Below are 11,580 nucleotides of genomic sequence, written 5' to 3'. Positions count from 1 at the left end.
TTCTCCGTGAAGAGAGTGAGAGAGAAAATGTGGGAAATGGATGACGAGGAGACATGCAGGTAGGAAGAAAGAGGGTGATAAGAATAGGAAAAGAAATTCTTCCCAGATCATCTGACTGTAAAGAGTAATTCAAGAGTTCATTATTCGAGCAAAATCTTACTTAACATACCTTTTCAAACGAACAAAATTGTCTTCGGTTCTTCCTGCATGGTATACATAAAATTTTGTAAAGTATGTATAAAGATTGTGGAACGAGTCGCGTTTCTGCTGTCTATAGATTCCAGCTGCAGCTCTATACCTATAAGTAAAACCAAAGTCCCGATACACATTTGGAGAAAAAAATGTGCGCAGTGAACGAGACGCGATCGAAATACTAGAGCTACATGGACTATGCCGAGCCAGGAAGAGAGGGTGTGTCGCTGGGAAGGCAGGGAACAACCACGTTTACACGTGGGGTACCAAATTGATGTGTGTGTATGTGCGATCCGTTGAATTGGCGAGATTTCAACGGCTGTCGCGTGGTGATCGGGGCGTATGTCACGCCTCTCCATTGTTGTATTGTCGCCTGCAATCTCGCTAAGCGTTTTGCCAGGAACACAGCGCGACCCCCGCAAAACCTATTCGAGCCTCGACTGCTCCCAGCATCCCGATATGACGCCCACACCCTAAACACCCAAGCCACAAAACACACGCCATCAAATCTCTTAAGCGTTATCATTCGAAGGAGAGGAACATTATCTGTCTCTCTGTCGACCTGCAGGCGTGAAAACGCGTTTCGGTCAATGAAAACGATCGCAGAATTTCTGAACAACATAAGAAAAACCAAGTTTCTCCTCCGATAATCTACTACACCAAGAAAAAGCTCAGATCCTTGGTTTAAGCGCTACCGTTTTATATACCTATAGTATACGTATAGCCACGTTATGAAGTCTAGCGTGAAACCTGAGGGGACATGCGGACAAACTAGCTGTCTAAAAGGGAGCCGTCAACACTCCAAACGGCGGTTCAAATGCGTCAGACAAACTAACAACGAGACAGAATTATAGCTCTGCCGTTCACCCGCCAATGACGGAACGAAACTTTGAGACTCGGCCTGTAATTGGATGTGGAAGAGTGAAACATCACTAGGGAAAGAGAGAGAACAATGAAAAGATCATCTTCACCCCCCCCCCCCGCGCCTGGAATGGGGCTCAAAAAATTTTACGTACCACTTTCTGCGATCGATCGATCGATGTCTGATCGATTTGCGCGATAGGTTATAAACATGATGGTGAAAAGAAATCGAGACCCTTTAAAAAACTGATTTCACGATACATCATGTAAGCTTAAATATCTTATATCGCATCAGTAATCGTGGCTAGATCAAAATTAGGACTGATAATAGTAGAGTAGAAACACGTGTGATATGCACGTATACATACAGTCGAACCTCGCTAACTCGAATCTCTGAGGGGGAGAGCTGATTCATTCGAATATGAGAGGTTTCGTCTTATCGAAGTTTTCGAGTTACAGAGGGTGACCAAAACAATATTCGATTTATAGAGACTCGTAAAAATTGAAATTTTTTTTTTTTTTTTTCTCTTTTTAAACCAGTCTTCCCTGCTTCAATCACCATAATTTTTTCACCGATACTTGACGATTTGAATTTTCGTTTGGAAATCGTTTCGAGACAAACTGTGATCCGGAATCACTCATTCATGTGACTAACAAGCATTATAGCTCGTGGGATGCAGGTTGTGACATGCATTCTTCACGCCATTGCATGAAACGCTTCGAACTATGGAAGTACCCTTTGACTTAGGGAGGTTAGGTATCTTTGAACTCGAGTTACAGAGGCAAAATAATAGGTCTTGAAACGTTCGGACAACTTCGAGTTATTCTCTGCTTTTTTTTCAAATTACATAGGTTTTTGCAAGGGTACAAACTGAATCTCAGGCATATGGAGGTTATGGAGGTTATGGAGGTTCGACCGTACCCTATAAAACATACTCACCGTCGAAGATAAATGCCATGCGAGTTTTCTGTGCCTCTTTCATACCCAGTACGACCATTTGTGGAGCATGGTAGATAGGTAGGTAGAGGTACAATTACCCGAACAGAATAGCTAGATTGCATATAATGCGTGGACTAGATACAGATTCGCATCGCGAGCGTTGCTTCGACCCTCGTTTTAACGAAGGTTGCCCATTTTATGAACCCTCGGGCCGTTCCGCTGTGCTTATATTCCACCCTCCGCGACGAGATTTTTAGACCAGACACTGATACATATGTCAAAAATTTACAATACGCGGACTTTATAAGGGACTGCTCAAGTGGTTGGGCTGCACAGCACCCTGTAATCACACTCAATTTGGGATTCGTTCAAGTTATACAAGCCCGGACGTTTTTCAATGAAAACTTCCATCCAACTCGGCTCCCTTCACAAAACTCGAGTACCTTCTTCTGGTAAATCATTTATACATACATACATACATGCAGATACACATAGGTATCTACGTATACCTACACCTCAGGCGTTACACACCCAACGAAATCGATTCTTTCGCCTACCTGATGTGTTGCAAAGATTTGCAAAATTCGTCGGGAAGCTGATGATTGGGGCCCCGTGGATTAATATTTGCATACACATATTTATTATTTCTATCATTTTCATTCCTTGTTTGGTTTTCTACACAAAGTATCGTGTTTGGAGCCAGAAAATCCAGTTTCTATTTTCCATATTTTAGTTTCTTTATGTTTATATTATACGTATATATTTTGTAGTTTTGAATACATATCGCAAATATCATGAATCCTAAACTTTATACAGTCACCTTTTTACAAATATACTTTTGCATTTAGTATTATAGCAGAAGTTTGTCCCAATGAGTATATCGTCTGACTGTCTGAGAATGAACCCCATTTTATGTACTATATTATACAACGAGTGTCTGTAGATCGTGATACAGATGCACATGTATACAGGTTGTAGGTACGGATTGTGCAGAATTCGTTTAGATTGAAGCTTCAAGTTTATCAAGTCAAGTGTAGTCTGCAGGCGGGGGTTGGTTATTCGCGGTTATTACATTTTTCCACTTAATTAGCAAAAATATTCTGACTTTATTATCTTACGAAGGAACTCCATTTGCAAGTCTGTGAATCTGTATTTTCAATACGCATAAACCATTTGTAAACCTTTTGCAATTTTTTCTTTTCTTTTCCCCCCTTCTTTCTTTCTTTCTTTCAAACCTACAGAACTAGAAGTGAACTCAAGACTCTGACAAGAAAAAAAAAATAGATTCGGGAGTCATCGATGATCGTCAGAGTTAATCAAGTAACCAAGGATACAGAAATAAAATACATTGTCGTCGAAGAATGAGAATTTTATAATATTAATTGCCGGATATTTCATCCTAGTCCTGTATATCCTGTGAGAAGAATAGCAAAAGCTGTGTCTGCAATACGCATAGAACCTCGTTCAAACACTAAAGGCTCGTCGCTTGGTCCTCTGCACCACGTGTATGTTGCATTGTAACAAATCGTAGTCGTAGAAGCGCAGAACGCACAAATCCAGAGGATGCGGGTCGCCGCTAAGCAGATTATGTTATAAGCGACAGCGAGTATCGCACACAGTGATGAAGTCCCACAGGGATGAAGAAGACACAGGCTACACGCGCGATAAAATTTCAACGGGCACAGAATTTATCCAGTAAATGCATACCTGATCGTCCGGAAAAACAAAATCGTGAAACGGAAAAACGCAAAAAAACAGTACGTCAAGGGGGTGTCCTGGTCGATTTTAACGTTGTCGTACATATCTTCAGATATCAAAGTCCGCGTATTTTAAACGTAAAAAAGCTCAACAGTCCAATTCTATGCACAATTCTGAATAAAAAGATTCCAACACACTTTTTTTTCATGTAGAAATAAAGAAATGGCACAAAAACTACGAATTTAATATTGCGATTCAGTAGTTTTCGTGCTGTTTCTTTATTTTTGCAACAAATGAAAATTTATTACAGTCTTTGCATTCAGAATTGTGTATAGAATGGGGCTGTTGAGCTTTTTTTTGCGTTTGAAACACGTGGACTTTGATATCTGGAGATATGTAAGTGAACGTTGAACTTGACCAGGGCACCCCCTTAAGGAGAATATTTTTAACATATCTGATCGCGATACGTAGCCGGTAAGAAGATTTGTTCGCGCATTACGAGGAATTAGGGATCAGGTATTAAAGAAAATAGGACCTCGTAATCCCATTGCTTGTACAGCTTCACGTCAACGACATGAAAGCAGCTTGCAATACAGCGGAACTAAATTTTTCGACAAAAACTGACCAAAGCTGAACAATAAATCTTGCTGCTCGAAAGCCGTTGTTTTTTTTTCTTTTTTTTCCTTTTTTTTTTTTTTTTTTGGCTTTACAATAATTTTCCATGAAGATAAAATTTCGTGGTTCTTCAGATTCAGTATAAAAGTGGGAAAAAACAAACTGCTTTAGACTGTTTATAGAGGAAAAAAACAGAATAATATCTAATTCGAATTTCGAACTGCAAATTCAGATTCGTGTTTAACGCTTCTAAAGCCCTCGGATACCATATTAGATGAATATATGACAATTTTTGTTATGTTGAACCATCACAATTGATCCGCCATTACAGATTTCGGAAGTCTGACGTTGGATTCGTTATCGCTGACCGAAAAAACTTCCGGCTACCAATTTCTACCAAAATCGGAATATTTTTAGATTTTTTTCCCACCATATTGGATCGCCATTTTGGATTTCGCCATCCGACTTCAGAATCGTGATCAGCCACCCGCTAAACCAAGGAGTACCAATTTTCATCGAAATCCAAATGTTTTTATTTATTTATTTTTTTCAGCTTATTGAATACACCAAATAAAAATTTCTCAAATCTGACCTTAGATTCGTAATCATACAGTGACCAAAAAAAAAAAAAAAAAACTCACGGAACAAAGTAAACGAGAGGGAGCAAAGGTAAAATGTAAATCGAAAATACCGATTCACTAAAAACGTTAATATATGTTACAGTTTACGCGGGAACAGCCCCCATACATTATACAATTCGACACGTGTGACGCGTCGTGTGAGATTTATTCAAGTGCCAAAATCTGTATGAATATGTGAACAGGTAGGATTATTTATTTATTCGTTTATGTTTCTTGTTTTTTTATTGGGGCTTTTTTTTAAAATTCATTTCCTTTCTCGCAATATTGAATGCATTACAGTTTACCATCATGCGGGGTGATAAAATCGTATAATCGCAATGGTATATATATATATATATATATGAATTAATATTCATAAAGTAAACCTCATTATACAATATCGTGTGATAAAAAGTAATTATCTTTATTTGTACAATACAGCCTACAGGCACGATTCTTTTCTCTCATGTTCCACATGATTTAGTCAACTTGTAATAATATCAAGTGGATCACAATTTTTTTTTTGGGGGGCCGGAGGGAGGGGGGGGGGGAATAACGCACAGATGGATATTTCGAAGATTTTTGGTGCGCTCCCAAAGGGCACCGAAAGCGTTAAATTTCTATTTACGTAAGGACGAAGGATGAGCTGGGCCACGTAGGTACGCCTGTAACGTATAAGGCTCGAATTTAAGGTACGGACTGTGACCACGGAACCGGGAGTAAACATATGTCCATGTTTGCTATATGAGCGGAGTTCACCCTTCGTAAAGTGTCTGTACATTGCGTTATGGAGGTATGATACTGATAAAAAAGAAAAGAAAAATAGATTTTGTTCATCTAAATTCGATTGAGCATTGACAATCGATATGTGCAATGGCGGAGATGCGTTCTTAACTATATCCGTATTGTGAAACAACGAGAATGATGTTTGAGGTAAATGAGAAAATAATTTTGAAACTCCTTGCATGTGAGTCAAAAAGACATCTCTATCTCGATTTGGTTTTTTACCTAAATTTTCACAGTGCCATTAGGGGGCGTTGGTGTGCTGTACACTTCTTAAAATCTTGGCTGGATATCGAGCAGAAATTAAAACGAAGAGAAAAAAATGTCAGCAAAATATTTGCGACGCCATTTAATGAAGATCGGAGTTCACGTGTGGCATGGCAACTGATTGTTGTGCATTTTAATTTATTACCGTCTTGTTTTAGGTTTTTTTAAAGTAACGCGATGACTTCGATCTTGTTTTGAACAATGTTAAAATGATCTTGCCCCAGTTTGTTCGCAATTCATTACGGTTTATACCCATCGCTCCTGTACCAGGCGAAACAAGGTGTGAATAGAACGCTCTCGGTAATGAGGAATCCATCCATCCATCCATCCATCCACCCACCCACCCACCCACCTGAAAACCAACCCCGGCAGAATACCACGTAGTCGCGATGCTCTCACTCCTCATTTTCTCCTCCCTCTATGTTCACCCTGCCGCAGTATCGCTTCAACAAAATTCAAGATCCCGGTATGGCTAAAACAGAACTCAAACTACACGGTACACACGGGGAAATGGATTCTGGAAAGGCAAAATATTTCGACAAGTCAGTTGCGTTGGCAATGCAGATTCAGCCTGCAAATTGCCACTGCAGACCGGCCGCTACGGGCTGAATCTGCATAACCAACCCAACTGACATGTCGAAAAAGTTCGCCGTCTCGTAATGAATTTCTCCATGTGTACAAAGAAGGCGGTAAACTGTAAAAATAAAAAATGGTGGTGTTGAAATTGAAATTAGTCGATCAGCGTAGAATTTTTTGAAATAATATTCGTAATCAATCCGAAAATTCAACATAAGTAATAATAGTGTCAGATCGACATCATATACTGTGAGACGAGCATCAAATAATAATCGAAACCGCGATTTTCTTACAGTGACTCATATTTCCCAAACGTAACTGTATACAAGCTATTGCCATAATTTTTGCAGATTGACGCTACACATATGAAACGTGCATGACACCGATTATGGGCTCCGATTAGTAAGTAAAGCGCGAAGGAAATTCTAACAAATAAAGTGGATCCGTGAGACAGGAAGCGTTACCCGATAGATCTTGAAATGGCGAAGAAGGAGGCATGCAGTGTTGATCGATACGGTATTGCGTGTAGATACGCTACTCCTGATCCGTGATCGCCTGATCATAATTAGCCAGCGGTAGCCCTACTCCGTTCATCCATCCATCCTGAATCGTACTTTGCTTTTAGCTTTTCACTATAACCTAACCTAATCTAACCTAACCTGTGGCGTCTAAGAGTCAAGCAGAGAGAAAGAGCGAGAGATATTGACGCCAGCGACTGGCGACCGGTACAATATCTGATCCCGCCTCCTGAACCCTGCGCTTTTCCAACCAAGTCAGCGAACATCCTCCATTTTGACTTGCGTATAACTGATCCACCGTCGAGACCTGCCCTATTTATACACGTAATTTCTTTGGTAAAATTTGTATAAATACACTGTAAAAGAAAATATCTTATGCGCTAAATTTTCGAATTCAAAGAAAAATTATTCTACAGTAGAACCGCATCGTACAATCTTGAACACGAAATTTTTCTTTGGGTGCGTTCCTAAATTAGCTGGCAGCGCTAAAAACTCCCTAGGACAGAGGCAGAGCTACTCACGAACTTAGAAGCGCAAATGAGATAAAAGATTGTCGACAGCACTGGAAGCCAATATCGGAACGCACCCTTTATATGATGTATTATATATTCTCAATCTTCTCGGTTTGCGGAAATGTGGTGAAACGAATGATTACATTTTTTTTTTTGTGATCTGTACTACTTAAAAGTACCTGTAAGGACAATTTGACGGAGTATTAAAGAAAATCAATGATAATTCGTATTTAGTTCGAGAAACTCCGGGCGAAGTGAATGAGTGAGACTTCGAGAAGTCGGGAACAGGGTGGTAATCCGTATACCCATAAGGCAGTGGCTTGATTGGTGAAAATTGAGAGATTAGCCAAGTGGGCGATAAGTAACGACAGAGAATCAGAAGCCACCTCTCTCACACTCCTTCTCTCTGTCTCTCTTTCTCTGTCCCCTCGTCCCCCATCGCGACTAATTGGCTAATTATTGGATCAGCACTTCCCCTCCATTCTGCAGACCCTGAGCGCGTTTCCTTCGAGCACCTACTTAACGGCGTGAGCTAAGCTCGTTATCCAGTCTCATCCGAACGAAACCCGCATCAAATGTAGGCATACGACGGATTTCTGCATTATAACCATGGCATTTGCCTATATATCATACCTTAGATACTCTCGATGTGAACACAAGACGATGTTACGAATGCTGGACAAAATTTTGTAGGATGTGATATTAATGCATGTGCATTGAGAATGTGACGATGATCAGACTCATGGATTAGGGAAAGTGCATTAGCGCGGCGAGATTGGGAAAAAGAATTGAATCAAAGGCTGGGCTGCTATTCATGTGATTCCCGGGCGCGTCCTTTTCCCGATGATGGGAGTCGACCCCGCGGACGACGATGCGAGAGAACACAGATCTAATCTAACCCGCGAGATATCAAGTCGCCGAGAGCCCACTGAAGGGTAAAAGTACAGAAAATTCAAGTGTGAAAATGCCGAAGACCTCGCTGTATATCTGTTGTCCAAATATGTTGTAGGTTACAGACGTATTTAAATATATAAGTGAGGTTATTCGTCCAATTTCGCTTCACTCGCGATCAACTTCATACAACAAAATAAAAAAGTCTGAGAGCTTACACGAAGTTTTCCTTGACTTGAATTACGAGTAGATAGTTGCAATTAACGTAAACCGATCAGCTGATGCCTCTCATCGACGCCATTTTATTCTGAAAGAATATCTAGGGACATAAAATATTTCACCAGACGGTTGAATAATTCCACAACGAAAGGTTATTACACATCAACCCTACGGATTCGGGGATCCTGCAGGGTGAAATATTTCCCTGTATTTTGATGTGTAATAATATGAGGGGTGAATGGTCAGTGATCCCAGCATGGTCAGTTGTGTATCCGATCTCTGGAGAGAGTCGGGTTATCGGATGTACCTTGTAGGGCTCGTGGGCATCACGATGGAATGGTAGTAGGTACCTAAACAAATCGCGGATTGTTTGCAGTGGCATCGTTTCACGCATGAGGCCATCGATTCTTTATTCCTGTTCCGGGATTCAAGTTGACGCCACTCTAGAACGAGTCGAGTGTAAGCGTACGAGGGCTGCAGCATAGGGACCGCGGATAACCCTCGAGGGTCTTTGATCTCTGCCGATCTTCCAGGAGTCCGGGACTCCCGGATTTCCAGAGTCCGCGAACGAGCGAGCACTCCGAATATCCGAGTGCCAAAGAGTGCGACGTTGTTCGTTATGATTCTTGTATATACGACACGATGGCACTTGGTTCGCGATTCCATTTCCCCCCTCGAAATTGTATATACATGTTGTATACCCGAGACGGCAGCGCGTTTTGCGTTATTATTCACCGCCTTGCATCAAAGATGTCTAATCAATTTCATCATGAATTCGAAACTTCGTTTCTCTCTTCATTTTAACTCGCGTCAATCAATTCTTGGGACCCTTTTCCTCACCTCTTCAGCTTTTACCCGAAATTCATTTTCTCTTCTTTTATTGCAACCGTCCCAATCAAGTGAAAACTAATGACAAACAGGCTGAATAAACTTGCCATATTTTAAAAAATATTCGATTTCTCGGTATTTTATACTGTGACGATAATTAACCCCAATTTTAGCATTGTAATCAAGCCGATTTTCAGATTTTTATCTTAAAAATACAGTCGAACAAAGATCATGAAAATTAATCATCTGAATCAGAATAAACGATATAGGTGAGCAATAAATTGAAGTGTTTATCAATTCACTCGTACAATCATGACAGATAAAATAATTTCTGAGGTAATCCAGCACCGCACTCGAATTCTAATAGATCTCTTCTAAATTTAACATCAACTCGTATTTCGTGACATTAAAAATTTGGAAATATCTGAATTATACAACTCTTATACAGATTCAGTTTAATTCAGATTTCAATCTAACCGTTTGATGCATTTTTCTTTCTTTCTTCCCTCGTGGCATTTTTCACCGAAAACTAAATCCAATCTTTTTGTCTTGTGTTTTGTTGTTGTTGTTGTTGTTTTTTTTTTTTTTTCTGACGCGTCAATTAGGTGGCTTACGGAATTGTTTAAGGTACTACATATTCATGAGAGAGATCAGGACGCGTTTAGTGCACGGGGCGAACTGCGGACTGGTGAGTTGATCAAAGAGTCGCGACTCGACGCCGAAAGGTCCTTACAGCCCCTTTCCTGTCTCCGCTCTTCTTTCCGCTTTCCGTTATACGCTTCTCCTACTACTGTACTTTTCAAATAACGACCCCCCCTATCATATTGTATACCTTAGCATCTCTTAGATTAACGATTCCACTTTTTCTTTAATGTTTGAAGAGAGCGTATACCTCTACTATACACTCCGCCTTGAGTGATAGCAGGAGGAAAAAATTTCTACTGAAGAATCCAAGATCGTTCGATTTCTTCTCTTCTACTGTTAAGTACGTTCTTCTTTTATTTGAAATCCCTATGTGCGTCCAAGAATTAATTAACCACGCTTTTTCATCTCCACGACATTTTCTTTGTCAGTTTCATCGTTGCATAGATAATAATTATCCCAAGAGAATTCTACTTGATTTGTGAGAAAAGAAACTAATCGATTGTACAAATATAATATTTTAATGAAGAGATCGCAATCGGAATCAGCTAGACTGATTGCGAGTCGTACTGCCCAAAGTTGAAAATTTTTTACCCACGTGTTTGTACAAACAGCTTTTTATCCTCGGCACAGATTCATTCTTTTGATAAATGATTGACACAGTCTTGACGGCAATTTTGCAAAAATTATTATATTTTATATTTGCCTGAATACTTACCAATCGTACCGACGTCGTCCTGAAATGAAGCCTACCGATCGTCAAGCAGACAGACTGGTAGTCTTAACTCGGTGGATAAGTATTGGTCTTGTGGATTCAACGAACAAGTACTTGTCGCTAGTCGATAACCGATGATCAGTCGGTAATAAAAATTATCGTCGGTAATTATTACCGACAAAGTGAACTGAGCCTGAATTATATTTTTTTAACAGCGGAACAGTAGGGCGCAAACCGGAAACAAATCTACATGTGCAATTATCAAAATAATTCTTTTCAACTTCATCGTTTACTTGTTTACCCGCCTGCTACATGACTCATGTATAGTTGATATTATACAAATTGACAAATTGAATTTGAATAAGCAAAAAAATGCAATAAGTTATTAGATTGTGATGTCTGGCCGATTTGAGCTATCGCAGTCTTGTCAATAAATTATTCATCCTATTTTTGTTATTGTTATTTTTTGTTTTAGTTGATATCCCATTTCTCCAGATTATATACCATACAACAAACAAGCGGTAGGCAAAGTGGGAATGCATAGTTACTGGCCTAAAACCCCGATGTCATTTTAGTTCCACAATATGAATTGAACAAGCCACTGGGCGTATGAAATCGTCGTTTTATATACGAGAGCGATAAATACTAACGGAACGACAAAAGTTGAACTAGTATCTAGTATTTTCCATACTCTGCTCATGGA

Source organism: Diprion similis, chromosome 10 (assembly GCF_021155765.1).
Source record: "Diprion similis isolate iyDipSimi1 chromosome 10, iyDipSimi1.1, whole genome shotgun sequence".
NCBI classification, from domain to species: Eukaryota; Metazoa; Arthropoda; class Insecta; order Hymenoptera; family Diprionidae; genus Diprion; species Diprion similis.
This window is presented reverse-complemented; position numbering follows the sequence as displayed.